At 33.3% G+C, this 13,720-nt stretch overlaps 1 protein-coding gene across 4 annotated transcripts in view; it reads left to right on the forward strand.

The window, feature by feature from the left end:
• Positions 1-13,720, forward strand: part of ave (sterile alpha motif domain-containing protein aveugle) — a 50,898-nt gene that overhangs the window by 16,598 nt on the left and 20,580 nt on the right. The gene's annotated exons all lie outside the window — the stretch shown is intronic.

Genomic DNA, 13,720 nt, shown 5'->3' on the forward strand with positions numbered 1-13,720 from the left:
TCTATATGTTGCGTATATTTAGTGTTTAAAATATCGGAGCGAGGCCGTGAACAGATACGTGAGTAGTTAAATGAAACAGAGTGATTGTGACAGCATTGTTGATATAGAAGACCCAAACGAAGTAGAGGAAGACCTCTTCATTGATAACGAGGTGTCTTATGAATTCGACAGTAATGGAGTTCAATAAAACTAAGAAGCAGAGGATTCCACTACCTGCAGAAGTAACAGAGGAAGATATTCCAGTAGAAGCAATTCCTACAGGAGACTCTCAACTACCTAATCTTGGTTTACGTGAGCTTTACATAGATAGGGAAAAAGGTAAGAAAAGAGAGCTGATATTTGAAGCCTCAATTGCCACGTACTTCTAGAGTTCCATATAACAATGTAATACCTCCTTTTCATACACCTGGTCCTTAGGGTGATGCTGAAAATGCTCGTACACCTGTTGGGGCGTTTGCTTGCCTGATTGACAATAAAATGAATAAGTTTTGTTATAAGTTTGTTATGAGTTTTGTTAAAATTACAAAATGTCTTATAAATAAGTGTTTTTTTTAATAATAAAAAGAATATTATTAAAATGTGCGTTATACTTTGCTTTATACTCTCCTCCCACCATATAATAACAGTACTATAAATATAACCGTTTGAATACAATTAAGCTGTGGATCACAATAGTGATCCGCGCGACCAAACAGGTAATCTGAAAAGCGCGACCACTGCAGTGGTAACTACCTATCTGCTTTTGTGCAACATCAAATAACTGATTGCTGTATGTAAGTAAATATCACATTGAGCGTCCACTGAGGGTGCCCGGTTTGAATTCACCATGTTCAAACTTTCTAACATGATTCAGTTTAAATTTTAATCAGTATTCAATATGACAAACAAGATAATCTTCATGGAAAAGGAAACTAATGTTCGAATGAAGATAATGGATGGAAATAGGAATAGATCAGTGAATGGAGAAGAGATTTACAAACTTATTTCCTTCAGTTGTTAAAGATTTGATATTTTCAATTTCTTGTAGACATTTTGTAATTCATGTATGACCAGTGTTTTTCTGTCTTCTCAAATGCAGTATGTAATGAAATGATAGATTATACACATAATGAGTTATGTCATTGATACATGGAGTTCGTGGAAGAACACGCTCGAAATAATAGAGATTCATCATAAGATGGAGAAATTGTTCTAGTGTCATCCACCCTACACCACAAAGACCTGTGTCAGAGCTGCTAACTGCTAGCGTTATAACTAGAGCAACCCACATTATGCTTTATTTTTTGTTTAATTATGCTTTATTTTTTTCCAAATTATGCTTTATTGTTAATTTCATTCATTGTTTTACATTAATCGTGTATAATGTAGAATATTTACTATACATTAAATAATCTAAATATCTTGATCTATTTATTAATATTTTATGAAGCAATTTCTTTCATATTTAATGAACTTTTTACTTAATGCACTGTAAAGAGATATGCTTTGCTCGATTCAGTTTTTCTATCACTTGTGTGCACCTTAGAGGTTGTGTGCACCTTCCCATATATACAGAAAGGTGCACAGAAAGTACAGAAAGTGCTCAAATTCGAGAGGTACACATAACAATATAGTGTGGAGTTCTTGTGTACTATTCATTGTTGGCGGAAAGTTTTCTTTTTTTCTTTTCTCCACATCAAAGGATTACACCGAAAAATTTACAGAAATAAAAATAAGCTTTTCATTGTTGCATTATGTTCTCAATGATTTTGCATTGTATTTTTTTTTTTTTTAATATTAATATAGTATATGTTAAACTTGCAGTTAAATAGAATTTCCAAAAATTATGGCATATATTTTAAATTATGTTTTATGCTTTATTTTCTAAAATTATGCTTTTGAAATTAGTTTCTTCTGGACCGTTAGACAACCACAACCATGTTCAAGGTACCAACCATATGTGTAAATTGCTATTATGTTTTTTATGCTTTTGGATTGCTCTAGTTATAACGTTAACCTCCAGTTCGAATTATTAAACTCTCGTAGTATAATCCATACAAAATTATTTGCCACTTACTACGAAGATTATTTGAGGATCACGCACTAGTTTCAATCATATAAACAAACTATATTTCGCAATAATTCAGTTTTTACAGCAATGCGATGCACGTTCATATTATACGACGTCTTAATAATTATATATAAAGAAGTATCGGTACATAGTAACCAAACCAAACTGTTACCTTAGTAACCGGATCACTGACATAACAAGTAAACAAACATTTATACCTAGCGACCGAAAAATTAACATTCACATATCAACATTATTCGTGACATTTTTCTTCTTCTTCTAATATATAGCTAGTGCTTGTTAACCTTTAGATTCATTTGGGATCTTTGTCTACGTTATTACATTTGGGAGGTCATTTTGATCCCTTGACTTTTTTTTTTTTTGTTTGTTTCTTCCAACATTGTTTTGTACTTCTTGTTTGAAACCTATTCCTAGGACATAATCAATACTTCCTCGCAATAGTTTCGTAATGATTTCCCATTTAGGTACAAGGGCTCCATCTTGGTATTAACAGTAAGTGAGTAGATACATTTCATAAACATTTAATCTCGCTTATACTTTCAAGAAATATAACTTTATTATTAGTTTCTCATAACAAATTACTATTTTTGCGAACTTGGATACATAAGTGTACATTGCAAAACTTACACAATAGGTGAACTCTTCATCTTTTATGTAGAACGGTTTTAAATTTGTCAGTCCCATATCCGCGTATAGTGTTACTTTTACTTTTGTTTCTACATAAACACGTATTCAACATTATATCAATATTATTTAATATTAATGTATTTTATTTTAATTTCATAATTTATGTACAAAGGTACTTACATAATTTTATACTCCTGTGTATGTACAGCACATTTTTGTTTCAAATTCGAGTTCGGAATTCATTCATCACACACACTAGTGACATAAGCTTTTTTCTTATACTTTCTCTTCTTTTATCTTACGCTTATAAAAAACGGTGTAGTAGCTATCATAACTTAAATATCAATCCTTGTTAGAGATGCAGGAATGCCGGCTTTTTTGAATCGATGTTTTTTTTCCACAAAAAAAAGAAAGAAAAAACAATTTTGGAAATTTTGGCTTTTCATTTTCATGATTTTTCCCATCTAAATAGCTTTCTTATAGTATGCTCTATAGTTAAATAGGATTTGATGACCAAAATGCCATGTTTTGCTCTGGAATTTATCATCATGAATGGAGCACACGTTTTATGAATTAAAGCAAAGATAAAGTAGTATTTGAGGGCAATTTTAGAGGCTAACTTAACGTCATTTTAACTTTTGAGTTATCGACTTTTTTTTCGTCTCTAGATCATTTCATTTCTTAGAGCTTAGTACTCTAGCTTCTAGCACATAAGTTAAACTTATGTTTTTTAATATATCCGTCAGAGCGTACGTATTTCAATATATCCGTGAAAGCGTACTTCCACATTTCTGTTATACTGTGGCTGTGCAATGATTTAGCGATAATCTTCCGGATACAACCCGGGATACCATTTTATACAAATAATAAGTAGCGGATTTAGAAAAGCATTTTGGGAGGGGTTTCTCTGATTAATGTTTGTTTTTTCTAAAAATCCCTCATTTTTATCTGGAAGGAGCTTAGTTTATGAGTACAGGCGTAACTAATATTACGTGTCGTTTCTATATTCAGAAATAATCTTCTGTATACAGCCTTGAAGAAAATTGTGTACTAATAATCAGTGTCGGACTTAGAAAATATTTTGAGAGGGTTTTCTTTTTCTTATTAATGTTTAGTTTTTCTGAAAATTCATAATTTTTATTTGAGAGGAGCTTAAAGTTTATGAGGAAAGACATAATAATATTTCGTTTGCTTTAGAAATTTCGTAATTTCTGGGAACAGGCTTCAGTCCGAAAGACACCTCCCACCCTAATCCCCTTCGCAAATTCGTCACTGCTGGTAATCAGTGATAACAACGATTTAAATTAACAAGAAAGGAAGTCGGCCAAGACTCACAGTACAGGCACTATTTTTACATTGACAGATGGAATTAGCCCTTTTGGGATTTTTGGTACGAATTTTTACCATGGAGTAGTGTTCTGTTTAAACGCTTATTAAGGTTATAAACACGTATTGAACCTGTTTTTTATTGGTCAAGTCAAGCATAGACCAAAGAACACCTCAGATGTGTTGTGGAACCGGATGGTCAACCTGGCAGCGCCAAGTGAGGGCTGAGGAGCGTGACTTTAAGACAATTTCAAAATTTTTTCCCGCCCTTAGTTTTCAAAATATCAGACTGTAATTTTGCATGGGGATTGTGTGCACCTTTGGGTATTTTTTTTTTTTTTTTTTTTTTAGTTCTTTACGTGAACCTGGACCCCGGCCCAAGGTGCACAAATGTTCCGAGGGAGTGATTTTTTTTTTCAGAAAAATTCCGGTTTCTGCCGAATTTCCGGGTTCAGGTGTATGATACGGACATGTGAGTAGTACCGTTGAAAAGGGCGCGTTCGAACCATGTTGCTAGGCCCAATAGTAATGACGCAATAAATTTTTAGAATATAATAATGGGTGACCAGATTTAAAAAAAAAAAAATTCTGTCCTTTGTTTTGAAGATATCAGATTGAAATTTTGCACACGCATTGTGTACGTAACAACGTATTTTTCTAGAGATTTTCTGATCCCTACCTGAACCCAGGCCAGGCAAAAGGGGCGTAATGTACCAAGGAGATTATTTTTTTTTTTAATCCGGCTTTTTCCGAATTTTACGGTTCAGGTGTATGATACGAACATTAAGTGGTATCGTTGGAAAGGAACGTAATACTGAAGGAAATGGCGTTTGAACCATGACGCTAGGCCAAATAGTAATGACGCAGTAAATTTTTAGTGTATATATATATATATATATATATATATATATATATATATATATATATATATATATATATATATATATATATATATATAATGGGTCAAATTTTAGATTTTCTTCAGATTTTGTACAAATTTTGTGGTATCCAAACATAGCATACCTGTCAAATTTTACAGCTCTACCTCAAAAAGGACTGCTGTAGGAGCCATTCGAAGTTTGGGGGTTTTGTGCAAATAGCACCTGAGTCCGCCTTCGACTTAAAGTACTAAAACTGCTAGATCTCTGGAGATATTGAAGCTATTTGAAAATGATTTTCACTAAAACAATCTTAGAATTTTTAGCATTTAAAACATTGTAATAATGAACTGCCCAAGTAGGGTTAAGCATATGAATTTCACCATCAAAGAGAGAGAAAAAAAAAGAAGAAAAATAGTCAAAATTTGGCAACTATTTCTGAAAAAGGTCCATCTAACATCAACCTCAAATTTTCAAAATGAGTAGCTCTGGTGTTCCTCTTTAACATATAAAAAAATTAGGGGGGTGTTTTTTGGTATGTTGGAGAAAAAGAAATTATGAAAATAAGTTGCGGACAGATTTAGGCACTTTTTGCACAAAAGCCCCAAATTTCGAATGTCTGTTTCCAATTTTCCGTGTTGAAAATGTTTACAATTGTCAAGACTGAGGTGATTTAATAATTGAGTTGTGCCAGAAATCTGAAACTTCAAGTACCATTGCTGAAGGGACTCACATTCTGTCATTAGTTCCAAAATCATGAACGACTATGAAAACTATTGGAACATTTCAAACAACCGTTTATCTCGTTCGTGCATTAAAAGAACTGGCTCACTTATTATAAGATATACAGGGTGGTCCAAAAGTAGGTATACAACCCTGTATGTTTTTTATATGTAGGTCTGTATACCTACCTTTGGGTCACTCTGGAAGTCAAACAATCGATTCAAACTGACAAAACCCAAATGGAGACAATGATTAAAGATATAGACGACTGCATTGAGATTTTAGTAGGAATAAAATGACAAATTAGCGCAGCATTACTTCATAGTCAAATCCCAGAGCAGCTACTTTAAATACACACAATAGAGACTTTGGATTACAAATCATGCTGAATTATAGTTGATTTTGCTGAAAACTACTGCTGTATCAGTCAAGATGAAGTTTAAGAGTAGCACTTGACCAACATTCCACTCAACTGTGCAACATTGTAATCTTTTCAAATGAAACATGCTAAGAGATCCTGTAACTTCTGTTATCAAATGTTTCATTATGTTGTGTCAGTGATACGTTAAAGCACGATACAGTTACATTCCAAGTTATTCTTTGGAAGTATGTTAACGATGTTTTTCCTCAAATTAAACACGTTATCTACTTTGGAGATGGGTCAGCAGCCCGATATAAAGACTATATATAAAAAAAAATAAAAAAAACTTTGTCAACTTATGCCTGCACGAGTGATTTTGGACTTACTTGTGAGTGGAACTATTTTGCCACAAGTCACGGCAAAAGTGTTTGCGATGACATAGTTGAGACGCTGAAATGTCTAGCGAAACATGCTAGTTTACAGAGGTCACTGGATGACCGGATTGTTACTGTTGCCGATTTTTTCGAATTTTCTCAAACTACAACCAATGTCAAACTATAACCAAACGCTTTTTTATGATGGGATATGTTGGAAACCTTTGTCAAATGCTTCAAGAGAGACTGGAAAAGCCATAACGTTGCAAGGGACGCGTGAAATTCATCATGGACACACCAGCCTGTTGAAACTTGAAGTCAGTTGTGTACTTTCTTCCAAGACTCGAGCAGACACACTAAATACTCGAGCAGAATCGAAAGACATTAATCTTCCATGTGAGCAATTTATTGCGGGCATTTCTGAAGAGAAATGGTGGATTGGAAAAATAGTTGAGAATGTACAGGAACATCGTGACTAATGTGAATTTCCTTCATCCCCGTGGACTCACGAAAATGTTTTTCTAGGCAAAAACACCTAACACATGCTGGATTCCATACGAAAACTGCATCATTAATATTGGAGTACCCAGTATTTCAACTGGTACTGGCAGAAATTACAGCATTTCTGAAGAAATTCAAGCTACAGAGAAGACCTTCTCTAAAATTGGTCATCTTACTATTTCAAATTGCTTACAATCAACCAAACATAAATTTTATTTGTGTATTATATAACGATATTTCACTGTTGTTCATTGTTTCTTTTATTAAATCAAACAGCACTACATAGGCTGCGTAATGGGCACATATTGTTTTAAAATAACTTTATAAATTACATTTAAGGAAGAGTTTGTACTTTTTTTTCCATAAGAATCATCAACCATTATAGAGGAACATACTTAGCCATTCAAGTCGTATTACTAGAAAATTAAATAATATGAGACTTAAATTATGTTTTCTTCCTTCGACATATCAAAAAACACCCTCCTATTCTTTTTTTTTTTTTTTATATATATGATAAACAGGAATACAAGAGCTACTTATTTTCAAAATTTGAGATTGATGTTAGGTGGGCGTTTTTCAGAAATAATTGAAAAAATTTGACATTATTTTTTCTTTTTTGTCTTTGATGGTTAAATTCATATGCTTACTGACACTAACACTTAATCCAGCATTTCGAGGCATATCATCACTGTTGTAATATTCTGTGACTAAGTTAAAGGTTTGAAACTAAAATGTAGCTCATATGTTTTACATTTTATTCAAATTTTGTACATGTGTTGTGGTACTCAAACATAACACATCTGTAAAATGTTACAATACTATCTCAAAGGGAACTGCTGTAGGAGACATTCGAAATTTGGGGGTTTTGTGCAAAAATACACCTAAGTCCGCCTTCAACTTACAGTACTTAAACCGCTAGATCTCTGGAGATATTGAAGCTATTTGAAAATGGTTTTCACTAAAACAATCGTAGAATGTGTAGTAATTAAAACATTGTAGTGATGAACTGCCCAAGTGGGGTTAAGCATATGAATTTCACCATCAAAGAAAGAGAGAAAAGAAAGAAAAAATAATCTCAAAATTTGGCAACTATTTCTGAAAAAGGCCCACCTAACACCAACCTCAAATTTTCAAAATAAGTAGCTCTGGTGTTCCTCTTTAACATATAAAAAAATAAAAAAATAGGAGGGTGTTTTTTGGTATGTTGAAGAAAAACAAATTATGACAATGTAAGTTGAGGGCAGATTTAGGCACATTTGCACAAAACCCCCAAATTTCGAATGGCTCTTACAGCAGTTCCCTTTGAGATAGAATTGTAACATTTAAAACATAGGAGCCACATTTTAGTTTCAAATTTGGTGATTTCATATGGAATGACCCATATATATATATATAAATGGATCACCTTTAGACTTTCAAAAACTTTTTCCGGCCTTTGTTTTCAAGATTCAAGATTGAAATTTTGCACATGTATTGTGTACATAACTACGTATATTTCAGGAGATTTTCACATCCCTGCGTGAACCCAGGCCCGGGCCAGAGGGGCGCAAAAATTTTGAATTTTTTTCGAAAATCTCCCGGTTATCCCCGATTTTCCAGTTTCTGGTGTATAATGCGGACAAGCGAGTGGTACCGCTGGAAAGAATGCTCTACTCTGAAGGAAAAAAAAAAAGGAAAGAAACCTAGGTATGAACCATGACCCTACAATAAATAGTAAGGAAGCAGTAACTCTGACTGAAAGTCTAAAAGTTACCTCAAAAAGTGGAAATCCCAAAAGGGTTAAGAAAAACTTCTTGGCAGAATGATCGAATGCGGGATTGGATCCCTGACTTCCCGATAGAGGCGCAAAAGTTAACCATTCACTCATGTTTGTTGTGCAGTTGTAGTTGACTTGGCTTAAATGTGTTCCGTAGTTTTTCTAACGGAATAGTATGTTGAATTCCTGTTAAATATTCAGAAACTTGGAGGAGTGGGTAAACCGTTTTGGTGGTTATAAAACACAACTGTAAAATTTCAAGAATATACAGAACCATGGAAACGAAGGTCTTGATGTGCAGCCTATCACAGAAGTATATCATATCATAGAAATATAAGTATTTCTCTTATGTTTAATTTTAATTTTATTTTGTTTTAAAAAGAGGGTGTGGAATATTTTGAAGTAAAAATACTACATACAATTTGACTAGTTATTTGTATATTCTTTTTAAAAAATGTACTTATTTTTTGTATATAAAAGGTTAAAACATTATTATTATATACATTGGGTAATCCTTTGGTACTCATAATGCAAATATGTTAAGAATTAAAATTATTTGAAATATCTTTTAGAAATTCATGGTTTATTTTCGAGGTTTTATATTATCTGCATCAACCACTAATTAAATGAGTTTTTTGTGTTGTAGAGAAGTAAAATAAAGTTTGTTGTATCAATTTAAAGCATAATTTTGAAAAAAAGCCCAAAATTTCCCAAGCAAAAAAACGAAGCAAAAAAAAAATGTTTTAAAAAATAGTCTGTTTTTATCGAGCCCTTGCATCTCAAATCCTTATACAAAATTCCACCAAAAGAGAACAAAATTGAAGAAAGGGTCATATTAACCCCCCAAATGAAAATACTTAGCACATGTAATAACTACATTCATACGCCGTTATTATAAATAAAATTTTTAAATAAATATAAAATAATAATACAAAAGAGCCTACTGCTAGATGTCAGAAACAACCATTACGATAAAAAAAATATACATACATACAGCTCTGAATATAATACAACTCCGAAATACATCTAAAGGTTAAAATAGCATTTTTTTCCTAAATACAAATAAAATAAATGGAGTAAATACACGTTATTTTTGTATATGGCTCCCGAACTATGGGACTTCTTAAATTGTTCGCAATTGAAGAAAGAATCCTGGGACCCGTTACATATATATGGTCACCTTAGTTTTTGAATTGCCATCATATGTATTAAAATTACAATTCATTAATACATTATATTTTTTATATTTCATTTCATAATGATTATATTTTAATTAATCGATGAAGAGAAGGCGAATTCAAAATTAAACATTTTAGTTATTTAAACAGGTCCCTAATTCAATTCTTTTCTCAATAATAAATTATAGTTATTATTGTTAGAGCCAGGCCAAATGAAACAGGAGAATGGCCAAAAGACTTTCTGAAAACGATCATGATACCGATGGCTAAGAAATCGAACCCAAAGAGATGTGAGGACTATAGAACTATTAGTCTCATATCTCATGCAACTAAAATTCTGCTCCGAATACTGAACAGAAGGTTATATGAAAGAACAAATAGAGGTTGAGGAGTAGGTCGGGCTCAGAAGAGGCAAGGGCACAAGAGATGCAATTGGATTATTAAGGGCGATCGGTGAAAGATTTATAGAAAAAGGGAAAGAGGTGTATGTTATATTTATTGATCTTGAAAAGGCTTTTGACCGCGTGAATTGGGAATTGTTGTTGGGAGTTCTAACGAAGATAGGGTTGGAATGGAAAGATAGAAGACTTATAAGAAACTTATACATGAACCAACAATTTTATTGTTAGGATAGGTGAAGAACTGACGGAAGAGTGCAATTGGAAGGGGAGTTCGACAAGGATGCTCCCTCTCGCCAACACTATTTAATGTCTATCTAGAAGAGATAGTGAAAAAGAGTTTACATGATGATGATGGTATTTCGGTAGGAGGTAGAATGATTAGATGCGTAAGATTTGCAGATGATATGGCGCTTGTTGCAGAATCTGAAAAGAAAATCAATAAAATGTTAGAAAAAATGAGAAAGGGCTTTGAAGAATATGGGATGAAAATAAATGTTAGACAGACAAAAGCTATAATGATTGGAACGAAGGGGTCTGTGTCAAATATAAAAGTAGGAGGGGAGAAAATAGAACAAGTGAATAGTTTTCGATATCTGGGTAGTATTCTTAGTAATAACATGAAGTGCGAACGTGAAATAAAAGCAAGAATAGGAATGGCGAAAGAAGCCTTTAGGAGGAAGAAAAGTCTGTTTTGTGGGACCTTGAAGAAAGAGTTGAGAAAAAGACTCATAAAATGCTTCGTGTGGAGTGTTGTACTGTATGGGGCGGAAACGTGGACGTTACGTAAAGGTGATGAAAATCGACTGGAAGCCTTCGAAATGTGGGTGTGGAGAAGAATGGAAAGAATTAGTTGGGTCGAGCGCAAAACGAATGAGAGTGTGTTAGAAATGGTGGGTGAGAAAAGAACACTTTTAGATATTATTAGGAAGAGGAAGAGAAACTGGTTGGGACATTGCCTAAGAAGAGATTGTATCATGAGGGACGTTCTAGAGGGTATGGTGTCGGGAAAGAGGGAGGGGACGAAGGAGACTACAATTAATGGATGATATAAAAACAAAAAGATCATACGCGAAGACGAAGAAGTTAGCGGAGGACCGTGGAGCATGGAAGCTTCTCAGCTGCGGCAAGTGACCTGCCAATGAAGGCAGAATACCTATGATGATGATGATGATGATGATTGTTAGAGCCAATACAAGTTAAAATACAACATAATTGTGTTCTTCCATTCGGGCGCGGCTATTATGAAATTGGCAAACAATTCGTATGTCATGAAACAAAAGAACTATCACAAGAAACCATAACAGTACTTAAAAGAAAACGAAATAAGCAATAATTAATATTACATTAAAATTATACAAGAAAACTATGCTAGAACCTTTGATTCACTAATGCATAGTCCATGTGAATTGAATTTATTGTTTCTAGTTTTCACACTTGTAATTTCACGACATTGAGTTTCAGTTGCTGACATGGTTTTAATCTGATCCCCACCAGTAGATGTTACTTTCAAGTATTACTTCATGTTGCATCAATTATATTACACTGAATTGCATAGTCTTGTGTAGAACTGTTAGGAAGATTCGATTCATTTCTTATGTCTCCTATTGGAAAAATTCCTGTTACCTATTCGATTCAAATTGCTACGAAATCTACCAGCGTTAATTAGAATAGGTTTGTTGAATCTATTATTTCCGTAAACAATAATACCTTTGGAAATAGGTTCAGTTAAGTTACCGGTAAATTTAGAATTTTCTTTTTTATTACTACTATCTTGTCTTATACCAATGTTATGTAGAGATACTTGACTATATTCTTTATTGTTGATATTGCGTGCACTCTTGTTTGCATTATGTTGCATAGCCACTTGATTTTCAAAATTCAATGTTATTAATAATAAATGGTTGAAATTCATACACTGCGATGAAATTAAGACCTGTTGTAATTTATACAATAACAAAATTCTAATTGAGCCAATAATCCTTGAATCCAGTTGATAAGGATTCGATAATTTTAGATCGTTGTACGTAGTAATAACAAAATCCATAATACTTCTATCTATTTTAGGGTTGTATCACCTATTTCTGACTTGTATATCCCTTTCTGACTTGTATATCCTTATTTGTTTGTATAAAGTTATTTTCAAAGTTAGCAAGCAAAATACTCTTGAAGTCCTCGTAACTACGAAAACGATCTTTAATGGCGTTGAACCATACTGAACATGGTGGCAATAAAACATGAGGTAAGATTTTAAGAATTCGCATTCCTCAAATTTCTCTATAAAAGTACTTGCCGGAGTGCCATCTACGCGACCACTGAATGTAATTAAAGATTTGATATCACTAAACTTTACTGGTACATTTAAAGATTTAGTATTACTAGATTTTACAGGTCTTATTGTTCTAGATTTTACGAGATTTGAACTCCGCTTTGGTCTTTCCTCTTCCTTTTCACTCTCGGGATCAAAACTGGTGTCTTCGCTTGCCGTAATTTTCGGTGAAGTCCCGTCTTCATATCCACACCAGAGAACTGCCTGATGAGATTCGGGAACGAGTACTACCCACTGTAATTCCGGGATAACTTCGGTTCGTGTTTACCTCACTAGTCGTCCATAATTTATTCTTGATGCCCAAAACTTCCTTTTGTAGTTTGGAAATTTGGCTAAAATAGCATCTATTCGGGTTCCCATACCATCGAACTTACTTTTCAGACTGTGACAATTGTTCCAGCTTGACATTGTGAGATTGCTGAAATCGTTCCAATTTGGCATTTGTCTGTGACAACGCCAACCGTTCTTTCAAATGTCCCACTGATTGTTCTAATTTACAATCGAATATTTAGAACAGAATCTGAATGCCTGATCCTTTGACTAGTGTATATTCTGCGCTTATTCCTTAGCAGTATGTAATCCATTTTCGTAGTCCTTACTGTGCTTCAGAGCTATCACAAGGCATTCCCGGGCGGAACCACCAAAATTATATAACGTTAACCTCCAGTTCGAATTATTAAAATCTCGTAGTATAATCCATATAAAATTACTTGCCACTTACTACGAAGATTATTTAAGGATTACACACTAGTTTCAATCACATACACACACACTATATTTCGCAGTAATTATCAATTGCTTTACGGTAATGCGATACACGTCTATATCATATTATGTCTTGGTTTGTTATATATTGATAATTATATATAAACAATTACATAGTAACGAAACTGTTATCTTAGTAACCGTATCACTGTCATAACAACGAGTAAATATCATTTGTAACTAGTGACCGAAAAATACATTCACAAATCAACATTATTCATGACATTAATAATATTTATTCTTCTTCTTCTAATGTGTAGCTAGTATTGTTAAAATAGCATTTTTTTCCTAAATACAAATAAAATAAATGGAGTAAATACACGTTATCGTTGTATCCACGTTTTCCTGTCATGGAATTATTAATAATATTCGCTGCAGCGTCCTAATATTTCTTTCTAAAGATCGATTTACGTATATATTAAGCAAACAAAGG

This window comes from Thermobia domestica, chromosome 10 (assembly GCF_964235325.1).
Source record: "Thermobia domestica chromosome 10, izTheDome1.hap1.1, whole genome shotgun sequence".
In the NCBI taxonomy this organism is placed as follows: Eukaryota; Metazoa; Arthropoda; class Insecta; order Zygentoma; family Lepismatidae; genus Thermobia; species Thermobia domestica.